Source organism: Manis javanica, chromosome X, assembly GCF_040802235.1.
Source record: "Manis javanica isolate MJ-LG chromosome X, MJ_LKY, whole genome shotgun sequence".
NCBI lineage: Eukaryota > Metazoa > Chordata > Mammalia > Pholidota > Manidae > Manis > Manis javanica.
In genome coordinates, this window is record NC_133174.1 from 44652963 (window position 1) to 44665175 (window position 12213).

General features: G+C 40.2%; 1 long non-coding RNA gene across 3 annotated transcripts in view; it reads left to right on the forward strand.

Annotated features, from left to right (window-relative positions):
- The first annotated feature begins 1820 nt into the window (after nt 1-1820).
- LOC140847312 (uncharacterized) overlaps nt 1821-12213 on the forward strand; it is a 71866-nt gene continuing 61473 nt past the window's right edge. For all 3 annotated transcript variants that reach the window (XR_012127262.1, XR_012127263.1, XR_012127264.1), the window contains exon 1: nt 1821-4438. This is a non-coding gene — a long non-coding RNA (uncharacterized lncRNA). The remainder of the gene's footprint in view (nt 4439-12213) is intronic.

The window sequence follows — 12213 nt, forward strand, 5'->3', positions numbered from 1 at the left end:
AGAAAATGGTTTGTTTTGACCTCATGGTGACTGTAGTTCATGCATGTGACCCCATAGAACTCTTTGCTTCGGCTGTTAGAAAATTGGTGTCAAATAAGTGGTAGAATTGTCAAGAAAAAAATATAGTGAAAGCAATTTAAATAGAGGTTACAGTCTTTATCTAGCTGATATGCATCACCTTAAGACAAGGACCGTCTCTAAAAGTAGAACTAGACTTTTTACAAGCAAAAGGAGAAGAGAAGTGATGACTGTGCACTCTGTTTTTTTTAACTGCTACAAACATGTGGTTGGGATGGTGGGAAATTGTTCCACTTTTTCATGTCTCTTGCTTATGTCCTTGGTGCAATCTCATTTCAGCAAGTATCAGAAGAGTTCTTTGAGCGCTGCTTTTGTATTTGTTGTCGAGTTTTGGAAGTCAGGAGAGGTAATACAAAAGATGGGATAGGTAAAAGGAGAGGAAAAAAAGGTAGAGGAAGCAAGAGTTGAAGCAATGAAAACTGGGGCGTATTGTAATTATTTTTCAGTTCTTCCTCTTATGCAAAAGAAACTGCTTCCATTACCCGCCAAATCTTTTCAGAGGAAAAAAACTAAATGACAGGGATATGTAAGAGTCAGGAATTGAATCTAGAAGGTCCCCATAGTGGGTTGGAAGAGCAGTTTGTTCTCAGTGTGCTAGGATCATCTGTTTTGACCAGAAAGTGATGCTGGATCTGATTAGATGTGTGCTGAATGTCTGTGAACTCCCCACCAAACCCATATGTTGAATCCTAATCCCCAGTGTGATAGTATTTGAAGGTGGGGCTTTTGGGAAGTAAGTAGGTCATTAGGATGGAGCCCTTGTGAATGGAATTAGTGCCTTTATAAAAGACCCCAAGAGCTCCCTAACCCCTTCCATCATGTGAGGACATATCAAGAAGATCGTATAAGAACCAGGAAGCCATCATCAACAGATGCTGAATCTGCTGGCACTTTGAACTTCCCAGCCTCTGAATATGTGAAAACTAATTGTTTGTTGTTTAAGACACCCAGTCTACGGTACTCTGTTATAGCAGCCCAAAGAAACTAAGACAACATGATTGGATACACTTTTGTTAAAGATTTTTGTGTCTATATTCATAACTGCTATTTGTATTTGCTTTTCTTTTCCTGTAATGTCTCTGTCTGGTTTGGGTAACAGGGTAATACTTGGTTGGCATCATAGAAAAAGTTTGGAAGTGTTCCCTCTTCTACTTTTGGAACAGTTTGTGAAGTTTTGTTACTATTCTTCCTTCAGTATTTGGTAGGTTTCACCAGTAAAATCATCATTTTATCAGATGCTGATGTGCTCAGCATCTCAGCACATAATATTCATCATGGGGAGTTTTAAAATTACTAATTCATTCTCTTATTATAGGTATATTCATATTTTCTATTTCTTCTTGAGTTAGTTTTCATATTTTGATTTTTTTCTAAAATCGGACAATTTGATCTAAGTTAGCTAACTTGATGCCATACATTGTTCATTATATTCATACAATTCTTTTTAATTTCTGCAAAGTCAGTAGTAATGACTCCTCTTTCATTCTGACTTCATGAGTTGTCTCACTTTTTGGTTGGTCAGTCTATCTTACAGCTTGTCAATTTGGTTGATTTTTTTCAAAGAAGAAACTTTTGGTTTCACTGATTCCCTCTATTCTTTGTTCTGTTCTCTGTTCCATTTATTTCCATTGGTTTCTTTATTATTTCATTCCATCTGTTTGCTTTAAATTTACTTTGCTCTTTTTTTCTAGTTCCTTAGGCAAAAATTTGTTTAATTATTTAATATCTTTTTCTTTTTTAATATAGGCATTTACAGCTATAAATTTCTTTCTGAAGACTGCTTTACCTGTATCCCTTAACTCTTGGAATGTTTGTTTTCATTTTCATTCATGTCAAGGTATTTTCTATTTTTCTTGTTATTTCTTCTTTGACCTCTTGGTTTTTTTCAGAGTATGCTGTTAGTTGCCACATATTTGTGAATTTCCCTATTTTCTTTCTGTTATTAATTTAGAATCTCATCCCATTGTGGTTGGAGGAAATATTTTTTATTTCAATCCTTTTAAATTTATTGAGGATGATTTGGGCCTAAAATATGGTCTATGTTGGAGAATGTCCGATGTGGACTTGAGAGAACTACTGCTACTGTTTGGTAGTGTTTTATACATGCCTGTTAGATTTAACTGGTTTATGGTGTTGCTCAAATGTTCTATGTTCTTGTTAATATTTTGCTTAGTTGTTCTATCTGTTATTTTAACTGAGGTATTGGAATCTCTTTCTATTGTTGGACTATCTATTTCTCCCTTCAATTCTGACAGTTTTTGCTCCAGGTATTTCGGGCTCTATTCTTAAATGCACATATATTTTACAATTCTTACGCCATTCCAATAGATTGTATATTTTATCATTACGACATATCTCTCTTTAACAACATTTTAAAAGTTAATTTTGCCTAATATTAGTATTGCCATTCCACTTGTTTTTGCTTGCTGTTTGCATTGCATGGGTCATTTTTTTACTGTTGTTGAAACTGGAAATTTTACATTAAGTCATATATTTATCTAAAATGTTTATCTAAATATTTAGATATTGTATTACTTCGACATATGGATCTCCTCCCACCCTGGGATTATTGCTGTTGATTTGTCATTTATTTATTTATTTTTAATGACTTTACTGAACGAATGCTGTGAAATCTATTTCCCTACAGTATTTGGCCTCCGATGTCCCTGCGTGTATTTTTTTTCTTGTTTTTCATCTTTTAACCTGACTATGTAGGGTTCATCCCTGGGCCAGCATAAGCCACTTACTGATTAAAGATGGTGTTTAAGTCCTCTTTCCCAGTTGGATTTTTACACTTTGCCATTAGACGTATGTTTGGCCTGGTGGCTGCTATCATTGTTCACAGAGCTTACATTTTTGCTTCACATTCAATTATTAGCACTATTAGCTTGGATTTAGTCTTTGCAGTCACTCCTAAGAGAACACAGTCTTGACCATGCAGTCTTTTAGCTGATAGAAATACTTGTAATTTTACTCTTAAGCCTTGCTCCCTTGTTGTTGCTCCTATATCAGAATAGATTATTCAGCCAGTGTTTGGTCAGTGAGATTTGCACTATTGGTTCATGGATCTGTGTGAGGTCTTGGAAATGCTTCCAAAGCTTCCTATATCTATTCTAATTGCTTCTAAGTGGGTAGAGCATAGTGCTTATGTACAGCCTTCCTGACTCCAGGCTTGGCTATGATCCCAGACAGGTCCTCTTGGCTTTCCTTTCTCTAATTCTCTCTGTTAAACTTATTGCTCTGCCGTTTCATTTGCTGCTACTAGTATGATGGAGCTATAAGCGCTCTCTTAGTTGCTCTACAACATGATCTCCACTGTTTTTAGCAACATCCTTAGCTACAGAATTCTCCATACTCTGTTCCAAATTAAGTTAGTCCCCTTAGGCATATCTACAGAGTTCTTCATACTTATGGCCTGCCTCTTTCCTGGCACAGAACTTCTTCTGCACAGGAGGTGGAGTGACAATGTCCAAGATTGACAGTTCTGTTCTACGAGTGGGCACTGAGGCAGTAGTAGCCTCCATTTTCTTGGCTTGCCCCTCTTGGCATGAAACCTCCACCCTACCTAAACTTTTGAGTGGAACTGACTGAACTGTACTCTCAGTCTGCTCCACCTGGAGTAGATATTCTACCGTACGAGTAGGTGGAGGAAGAGCACTCAGTCCTCTTGGCAAAGCCTATCAGGAACAGAGCTTCTGCAACACAGAGTTGGGAAAGATGATAAATGCCAATGGCTTGTCCATCCTGGGGTGAAAGCACAGGTCTAGTCTGGGAGCTTGGGTGAGAGGGAGCCCTCATCTTCTTGGCCACATCTACCAGGAATAGTATGCCTAGATTAGTTCCCACAATACATAGCTAGGAGGGAAGGAGGGAGCAGCCTGTGGCTCAAGTGTAGCCACAGACCGTCACTGTTCTTACTTAAATTTAGTGTATTTTCTTGAATGAATGTTTCTCCATTTGTTGTATCCTTAGGATAACTGCCAGAGATTTCTAATGATTGGAGATTTTTTTGTTTGTAATTTTCTCCAGTTAAGGTTGTTTTGGGGGGAGAGTCTACCATGTTCCTTGCTTTACCATTCTGGCAGCCAATTTCTAAATTGTTTTTTGGTGATAAGATAAGAGAAATATAAAGTGGCTGTAACTATGTCTGGTGATAGAAGAAATTATAATTCTTTGACATAGTAAGAAGAATTTACCTTCCTGTGGTAGATAACGAATTTGGACCTTAAAAAATAGTAATTTGTTTTCCGAATCTTTATGTCCTTTTATAGCCAAATTTTCCAAGAGGTAAAGAGAGTCCTCCTGATAAGAAGTTGAACCAGGTGAACATAAGAGCAAGTCATACACATATTGGATCAAGGTAAAAGAATGAGGAAATTGTGAAGCTTGGATATTATAGTGGAGAACTTTGGGTTAACATGAGAGGGTTTCGGTGAAGCCTTGAGGCATCACAGTTTAAGTGTATCGTTGTTTATTCTGCGTGAAAGCAAAAAGACAGTGTGACTCAGGATAAGAGAAAACTATAGAAGGTTGAACAGAGATCTACTGCTGTGTTGAATTTGGAGGTAGACAAGCCAGGATAACATTTGGGTTGGGAACCACAGGGGAACATACACATATTATATCATTTATATCCTTTATGTCTCGTAATAGTTACCCACATCCATTTGGACCTTTTACCTATAGGATAGGATAGGGGTGCTGCAGGGATGGTACAATGAATAAGCAAGCCTGCAGCTATAGAATGTACAACAATGGTCGCAGTCCCTTTAATGTTGGGGTTTTAGGGGGTACTGGGGCAATCTAGGCAGAGGAATAATTGTGACAATATTGACTTGCAAGGCTTCTACATTACTTATTTACCCTATGTCTGTAGATGATGTAGATCAAAGAATATGGGATACTAAAAATAATAAATCAGAACATTATGGTAATTCTGAGAGTAAGAGACTTGGAGACACAAGAGTGCAGGATAGTCAGCTTCTTCAAGAGACGCCAACATAGGATGGTGCACTGGGTCATCTGACTGTGAAATAAGAAAAAAATCTTTCAGGTGTGCACCTATTAGTGGCTCCTCATTGAGACAAGGGGCCCATCCCAGTAGATTAATACAGGTGGAAGGACTGGGGAGAAAGACATGTTGAGAAGTTAAGGGACTTAGATGGGTAGAGAGAGAATGCATTCAACTGGTAAATCCCACCACTATAATCTTTATTACTGCACGGGAAGTTGGAAAGAAACTGGTGAATTATTGGTGCAGACTGTGGCTCCAATGTCTACAAAAACTTACGTTGATGGCTCTGATGGTTAATTTTATGTGTCAACTTGTTTATGCCATGTAAACACTATTTTAGATGTTGTGAACGAATATTTTTAGATGACATTAACATTTAAATCATAATCTTTAAATAAAGCAGACTAGCCTCCATAATGTGGGTGGGCCCCACCCAATCACATGAAGTCCTTAAAAGAAAAAAGACAGGCATCTCCTGAAGAAAAGGAAACTGCCAACAGACTACCTTCAGACTCAACTTACAAGATCAACTCTTCTTTGGGTCTCTATCCTGCCAGACTAGTCACCAGGCTCCACAATCACGTTAGCCAATTTCTTGGGAGAAAAAAAGCACATATGCACACAACACATAATTTCTGTTTCTCCGGAGACCTCTACTACAATGATCATTTACTAATAGGATTATTTATCTTTGCTGAATGAAAGACACATGGGGACATTGAAAGGGGCCTTCCTTGGAAGGGAATCATTTGTTTCTGGTTGAGCAGCTTATTTGGCTGCCTGGCTCCTGCCCAAGCAGTACAATTCAGGCCCAGTGATTTTCCCCCCAATATATGCAAGTGTCATTGTCTTTGTGTTTGTCGAGGGGCTTTTGCTGTCCTCCATTTGTTTAAGTTGTAGTACCATCAATTTATCTGTGAAGTTTTCTCTTTGTTTATCAGACTATCTCCAAAATACCTCAGGGATGCCAAGGTCTTCCAGCCTATTTTCTGCTCCTGAACAACAGCTGATATTTCAGTCTTAAGGTCATTAACAAAAAAGGTGGAGATGGTGTTAGCATCATCTCTTCATGGTGTTTTAGCATTAATGCCCAAACCCAGCATTCCTAAAGGTGGTCTCTCATTAATCACTATAGCTAGAGACTTGTTCATCCTACACCTGTCAACAGGATTAAGCTGTCCCCCAAGAATTCTCAGGGGAGGGGTTGTAAACTTCAACAATACCATTTAAAGGAAATTCTCCTGGCTGGAGGGGGAAAAAGATGGTGGAGTAGGAAGGCAGGTAGAAACCTCCTCTCCCACACACACTAAGGAAGCAGCTACAGCAAATACAACTAACTCTGAAAATGACCTGAAGACTGCAGAACAGACCACTTAGACCTGGTGAAGAAGAGAAGGCCAAACAAAGAACAGCAGAGTGGCAAAGCCATGACTGAGTGGGACCCCAGCCCTCCTCCCATTCCAGCCCACAAAAGCGAGGAAGACAAATGGAGTGGAGAGGGAGTAAGTGCTCAGGAACTGTGCATACTGGGCCCTAGAGATCTGCTCTGGCAACACAAGTCCACATTGCATCAGGCTTTGGTGATTAACAGGGAAGCACACCGGGGAGAGCTGGAGCATTCTGGGAGCCTGAGACTCCAGCCTCTCCTCTTTTGGGGGGCAGGTATGCTCCCCTGGTCCTGCTGAGACCCAACACAGAGGGAGCAGTTTGAAATATTTACTAACAGTAGGAAGGGTAACAGAGGGGCAAGTGTTGGACGGAGCTCTCTTCACAGGAGAAAGAGCAGGTAGATGATGCTACCCCACCCCTCCCTCAGCCCAGCTGTCCAGGTACCCTTGGTAGCCCCAAACTCTCCATCCCCTTGCTATTAGCTCAGTCCTGAGCAACTTCCCTGCACACCCACCCAGCCTGTTCAGCACAGTAGCACCAGATTTTTCTCCCTTCTGTGACAGGGAGATGTTGCTGCCTGGCAAGCAGAAGAAGGCTTTCCCAGCTTTCTTGGCCCATTCTTAGTCACACTGGGAGGGCGCCTGCAGGAGCACCTCTGAACACTCCTTCCTCCACAAGCAGCCCAGCCCCCGTGCACCCCAGAACCAATGACCAGGTTAGCCCAGCATTGCAGCCATTGCTGCAGGGCAGGCAGGAGGCAGACCCACCACAATGATCACAGCAGAAGTGCCCCTCCTTGGTTCACAAAGGGCTGGCTGGAGCGAGCTGCCACCTGAGGCAGGCTGAGATAGGCCACTGCTGGCAGACAAACATAAAGGGCTCATTTCCCACCACCAACAACTAGAACTCCAGCAGAAAGGAGAATCAGACAGTGGTGAGTAAAGATTCTTGAGCTTCTGGGCACTCCAGGATGCCTTCTATATACAGCCATTACTCTCTAGACAAGGAAGTAAAGTGGATCTGTCTAACACCAACAAAGAAACACAGAAACCCTGATAAAATGAGAAGGTAGATGAATATGTTCCAAACAACATTAAAGGAGAAGATGTCAGAAAGAGGGCTAAATGAAATGGAGGTCACCAATATTCTTGATAAATATTTCAAAGTAACAGTTATAAATATGCTCACTGATCTGCAGAAAAGTGCTGGTGATCTCAGGGAGAATACAAGAGAAAGAGATACAAGAGCTGAAAAAGAGACACTCAGAACTGAAGAATACACTAGCTGAAATAAAATATACAGTGGAGGGAATGAATAATAGGCTGCTGCAAGTAGAGGAGACAATCAGTGAGATGGAAATTAGAGAAAAGGAAAACAATGATGCTTAGCAACAGAAAGAAAAAAATTTCTAGAAAAAGGAGGATGCTAAGAGGACTGTGTGAGAACTCCAAATGAAACCATATTTGTGTAATAGGGGTACCAGAAGGACAAGAGAGACACAAAGGGGTAGAAAGTCTCTGAAGAAATAATTCCTGAAAATTTCACTAATCTGGGGAAGGAAATAGGAAACAAGGTCCTGGAAGCAAGAAAGCCAGCAAAAAGAACCTCAGTAAGAAAACACCAATACTGAGTGGATTAAAGATGGCAGTGTGAGAGGAGAGACAGAGGCTTCCTCCTAAAACTGGATACAATTAGAAAATTTAATTGGCGCAACTAATCCTGAGAGAGCAACAGGAAAGAGGACGTGTCAGATTGCACACACCTGGAGAAAAGAGCAGACCTCAGCGAACGGGGTAACGTACCAGAGCTGTGGCTCCACGGGACACGAGCCTCTCTCCCACCCCACCTCACCGGCGGGAGGAAGAGAAACGGAGCAGGGAGGGAGTGGAAGGCTTGGAACTGCTGAATACCTAACTCCAGAGATCTGCTCTGGGAGCACAAACCTACATTTCATGGTGCTTCCATGAGACTCGCATGACTACCGGGTTGGAAAGTTAATACAGGCAGAGTTCCTGGGGAGACTGGGATGCGGGCTGCTTGTGGAAAGCAGGGATCCAAATCTCACTTCTCTGGGACAAAAACTTATACCTGTGTGCGTGGCCCACTGGCTCAGGCAGTGGAGACGGGCACAGCAGCCGGAAAGCGGGGAACAGTTCTTTCCTACCCCCGGTACCACTCCCCTGCAATGCCTGACATTGCTTCAGGGGCTCAGCAGCTCCAGAATAGAGCTTCTGGACACTAGAGGGCACCATATAGAAACATGAAATGCCAAAGGAACCTTGACCAGAGTAAAATTGTTAATACAACTCCCGAGAAAGATTAAAATGATATGGCCCTCGTGACTCTTCCTGAAAGGGAGTTCAAAATAAAAATCATCAACATTCTAATGGAGGTATGGAAAGACATCCAAGAACTCAGGAATGAATTCAGGTCAGAGATCCAATCATTAAAGAACACGATGGAGGGTATTAAAAGCAGGTTGGATACAGCAGAGGAGACAATTAATGAAATAGAAACTAGAGAAGAGGAATACAAAGAAGCTGAGGCACAGAGAGAAAAAAGGATCTCTAAAAATGAAAGAATATTGACAGAACTGTGTGACCAATCCAAACGGAACAATATGCGCATTATAGGGATACCAGAAGAAGAAGAGAGAGAAAAAGGGATAGAAAGTGTCTTTCAGGAGGTAGTTGCTGAAAACTTCCCCAATCTGGGAAAGGAGATAGTCTCTCAGGATATGGAGATCCACAGATCCCCCTACACAAGGGACCCAAGGAAGACAACACCAAGACACATAGTAATTAAAACCAGAAAGATCAAGGATAAGGACAGACTGTTAAAAGCAGCCAGAGGCAGAAATAAGATCACATACAAAGGAGAGCCCATCAGACCAACAACAGACTTCTCAGCAGAAACATTACAGGCCAGAAGGAAGTGGCGTGATATATTAAATGCCATGAAGCAGAAGGGCCTGGAACCAAGATTACTTTATCCGGCAGGATTATCATTTAAATTTGAAGGAGGGATTAAACAATTTCCAGATAATCAAAAGCTAAGAGAGTAGACCTCCTACAAACCATCTCTGCAGTCTATTTTGGAGGGACTCCTATAGATGGAAGTGTTCCTAGGGTTGGATAGCTGTCACCAGAGGTAGTAAAATCATGGTAGGGAGGGGGAGCAGATGATTGTGAGGCAAATGCAAAATTAAATTGACTATCCCCAAAGCCAATCAAGGGACAGAGAAAAAGTATAGAATCTGATGCCTAATATATAAAGAATGAAGAAGGAAGAAAAAGGAGGAGAAATATAAAAGAACCTTTGGATTGTGTTTGTAACAGCATAGTAAGTGAGTTAAGTTAGACACTTAGATAGTAAGGAAAGTAACCTGGAACCTTTGGTAACCACGAATCCAAAGCCTGAAATGGCAATAAGTGCATACCTATCGATAATCACCCTAAATGTAAATGGACAGAATGCACTAATCAAAAGACATAGAGTCACGGAATGGATAAAAAAACGCGACCCATCCATATTCTGCTTACAAGAGACTCACCTCAAACCCAAAGACATGTGCAGACTAAAAGTCAAGGGATGGAAAAAGATATTTCATGAAAACAATAGGGCAAAAAAAGCAGGAGTAGCAGTACTAGTATCAGACAAAATAGACTTCAAAACAAAGAAAATAACAAGAGATAAAGAAGGACATTACATAATGATAAAGGGCTCAGACCAACAAGAGGGTATCACCATTATAAATATATATGCACCCAACACACGAGCACCAGCATATGTGAAACCAATACTAACAGAACTAAAGGAGGAAATAGACTGCAATGCATTCATTTTAGGAGACTTCAACACACCATTCACTCCAAAGGACAGATCCACCAGACAAAAAATAAGTAAGGACACAGAGGCACTGAACAACACGCTAGAACTGATGGACCGAATAGACATCTATAGAACTCTACATCCAAAAGCAACAGGATACACATTCTTCTCAAGTGCACATGGAACATTCTCCAGAATAGACCATATACTAAGCCACAAAAAGAGCCTCAGTAAATTGAAAAAGATTGAAATCCTACCAACCAACTTTTCAGACCACAAAGGTGTAAAACTCGAAATAAATTGCACCAAAAAAGCAAAAAGGCTCACAAACACATGGAGGTTTAACAACACGCTTCTAAATAGTCAATCGATCAATGACCAAATTAAAATGGAGATCCAGCAATATATGGAAATAAATGACAACAACAACACAAAGCCCCAACTTCTGTGGGATGCAGCGAAAGCAGTCTTAAGAGGAAAGTATATAGCAGTCCAGGCATATTTAAAGAAGGAAGAACAAACCCAAATTAATAGTCTAATGTCACCGTTATCAAAATAAGAAAAAGAAGAACAAATGAGGCCTAAAGTCAGCAGAAGGAGGGACATAATAAAGATCAGAGAAGAAATAAACAAAATTGAGAAGAATAAAGCAACAGAAAAAAATCAATGAAACCAACAGCTGGTTCTTTGAGAAAATAAACAAAATAGATAAGCCTCTAGCCAGACTTATTAAGAGAAAAAGAGAATCAACACACATCAACAGAATCAGAAACAGGAAAGGAAAAATCATGACGGACCCAACAGAAATACAAAAAATTATTAGAGACTACTATGAAAATCTATATGCTAAGAAGCTGGAAAACTTAGAAGAAATGGACACTTTCCTAGAAAAATTAAACCTTCCAAGACTGACCAAGGAAGAAACACAAAATCTAAACAATCCAATTACCAGCAAAGAAATTGAAGCAGTAATCAAAAAACTACCCAAGAAAAAAACCCCTGGGCCAGATGGATTTAGCTCAGAATTTTATCAGACATACAGAGAAGATACAATACCCATTCTCCTTAAAGTTTTCCAAAAAGTAGAAGAGGAGGGAATACTCCCAAACTCATTCTATGAAGCCAACATCACCCTAATACCAACACCAGGCAAAGACCCCATGAAAAAAGAAAATTACAGACCAGTATACTTGATGAATGTAGATGCAAAAATATTCAATAAAATATTAGTAAACCGAATTCAAAAATATATCAAAAGGATCATACAACACGACCAAGTGGGATTCATCCCAGGGATGCAAGGATGGTACAACATTTGAAAAATCCATCAAGATCATCCACCACATCATCAAAAAGAAAGACAAAAGCCACATCATCATCTCCATAGACGCTGAAAAAGCATTCGACAAAATTCAACATTCATTCATGATAAAAACTCTCAGCAAAACGGTTATAGAGGGGAAGTACCTCAACATAATAAAGGCCATATACAAAAAACCCACAGCCAGCATCATACTGAAGAGCGAGAAGCTGAAAGCTTTTCCTCTGAAATCGGGAACCAGACAGGGATGCGCACTCTCCCCACTGTTATTTAACATAGTGCTGGAGGTCCTAGCCACGGCAATCAGACAAAACAAAGAAATACAAGGAATCAGATTGGTAAAGAAGAAGTTAAACTGTCACTATATGCAGGTGACATGATATTGTACATAAAAAACCCGAAAGACTCCACTCCAAAACTACTAGAACTGATATCGGAATACAGCAAAGTTGCAGGATACAAAATTAACACACAGAAATCTGTGGCTTTCTTATACACTAAAAATGAGCCAAAAGAAAGAGAAATCAGGAAGACAATTCCATTCACAATTGCATCAAAAAGAATAGAATAAACCTACCCA